The sequence below is a fragment of the Cryptomeria japonica genome, chromosome 1 (assembly GCF_030272615.1).
Source record: "Cryptomeria japonica chromosome 1, Sugi_1.0, whole genome shotgun sequence".
Taxonomy (NCBI): Eukaryota; Viridiplantae; Streptophyta; class Pinopsida; order Cupressales; family Cupressaceae; genus Cryptomeria; species Cryptomeria japonica.
The window spans coordinates 176,618,813-176,620,919 of NC_081405.1; the positions used below are offsets into that span (position 1 = coordinate 176,618,813).

Here is a 2,107-nt window from a genome sequence, read left to right on the forward strand (position 1 = left end):
ATAAAGGCTAAATGCAAAGATCTAGAAGAAGCCGTGATAATTGATAACACTCAAAACATACAAGGACCTGAACAAGAAGGATCAAATAGATATCTACCAATGAAAATTCAAACCCTAATTAAAATACAACAATGAATAATCAATTTAAAAGGTGACTCCAAGTCCTAATCAGATATGAAAATAAATAATAAATAAGTAGAAAAAATAAAATCTAATGTAGAAAGAATATAACATATGAGTAAACTTGAAAGGTAAAAGAATAATGAGGTTCGCTAAAAACGTAAAGAGATAAATGAATTCTTCACTAAAATATGAAATGCTTATTTGATTTTGATTGTTAATAAATAACTTCCATTTTTCAATCCGTTTGAACTACAACTTAGAATGGCTTGTTCTTAAATGTATTGAAAGTAGAAAAAGAGAATCTAAATTGGTTCCGTCTTGGAATTTAGAGAGGATCAATTATAACAAAGATTGTTTTAAAATATTCAAGTAATCATTAAGGGAGCTCGTCTAAACGAATTTAAGGGAATGCTGCGAACAAAGGTTAAAAAATGCGCCGTTGCCGGGGATCGAACCCGGGTCACCCGCGTGACAGGCGGGAATACTCACCACTATACTACAACGACTAGATATATCTCTAGTTGTTTCCACTAAATTAGAAAACTTGGACACTCGTAAACAATAGATGGAATTCACATTGTCATCATCGAGTAAAATTATGGATGGGATGACTTGGGAAACGTTTCTCCAATGCACCCTTCTACTAAATGTTTTTCCAAACACTTATATTTTACTAACACTTCTATCAAAAAGGAGGTGAGCTGCTTATCTTGATTATAATTTATATTTTGTTTAAAGATTGAAATTTTTCAAAGATTATTTAAATTAAAAAAATATTTTTTAGGAGATTCAATTTTGAATTTTAAAACATATTTCTTATTGACCGTGTAAATATTCCTTATATTTGCTTAATTTGCAAATGTAAATGTTATCAACTATTAAAACAAAATAATATATAATTATTAATTTTTTCTCATAACATTTATTAAAAAATGGTAAAGCACCTAAGGAAATCATTAATGATATGATAAAGTGTTAAAATTGAATGAAATACCACATCAAACTTTGTTCAATAGAAAAGAAACTCCAACTATGAAATCTATACAAATAAAGGAGAAACTCAAAAATAAAAAATAAAAAAAATCAGAGGCTAGAAAAATAAACAAAGATAGAAACAAAGTCATCAAATAAACAACCGATTCCAATTCTAATGACTTAAGAGGGAAACATAATTACGAATTAACTTTATAAATTAAATTGTAAGCACTTGTTAAAAATTAATTAGAGACCCTAATTGTTTGAAGCCTACTTGCATGAATTATGTTGCACTGGCAACACCCTTCGAACATCCTAAAAAATTGTTGGGTATGCTTTCCTTTCCTTCTGTATCAAATTGTTGATATTTCCCAAGAACATAATCGCTCAAACTTGTAAGTGTCTGCAAAAATTTAACAATAATAAAAAGAGATGGGTGTGCTTATTTTTGGCATTGTTGTGCTTTAAGAGGATCCTCGTGATCCTCACCCTCTACTGCAGAGTGAGGTGAGAAGGGTGAGAAGGGTGAGAAGGAGAAACACAAGGCAACTATTATTCATGGATTTCACTACCAGCCAAACCTTGAACTTAAGGTTTTATCACAAACTTTAAGAGTATCCTCATGACCCTCACCTTCTACTACAGAGTGAGGTGAGAAAGGTGAGAAGGAGAACACAAGGCAACTATTATTCATGGATTTCACTACCAACCAAACCTTGCACTTAAGGTTTTATCACGAGCCTAAAATGCACATATAAGTATATCCACATTTTTAATCACTAGCATGGGGCTATAAAAAATCATTAAATTTAATTTTCCTAGCCATGAAACGACATAGAATTTAAATTGCAATGAAAGTAGGACAAAAAAATGAGAAAACAATCAAAAACAAATTTGTGAAGTTAGATAGCATTATTATCTTTCTTCTCAAACGTGTTCAATATGTGACCTATAGTCCTCTTCAAAATGTTTATGGCAATTGGTTTGTATTTGTTTTATAATTGTGAAT

At 30.4% G+C, this 2,107-nt stretch overlaps 1 non-coding gene across 1 annotated transcript; it reads right to left on the minus strand.

The window, feature by feature from the left end:
- Window positions 1-557: 557 nt before the first annotated feature.
- Window positions 558-629, minus strand: TRNAD-GUC (transfer RNA aspartic acid (anticodon GUC)). Its single transcript has one exon. It is a non-coding gene; the product is annotated as a tRNA-Asp (tRNA).
- Between the last annotated feature and the right edge of the window lie 1,478 nt (window positions 630-2,107).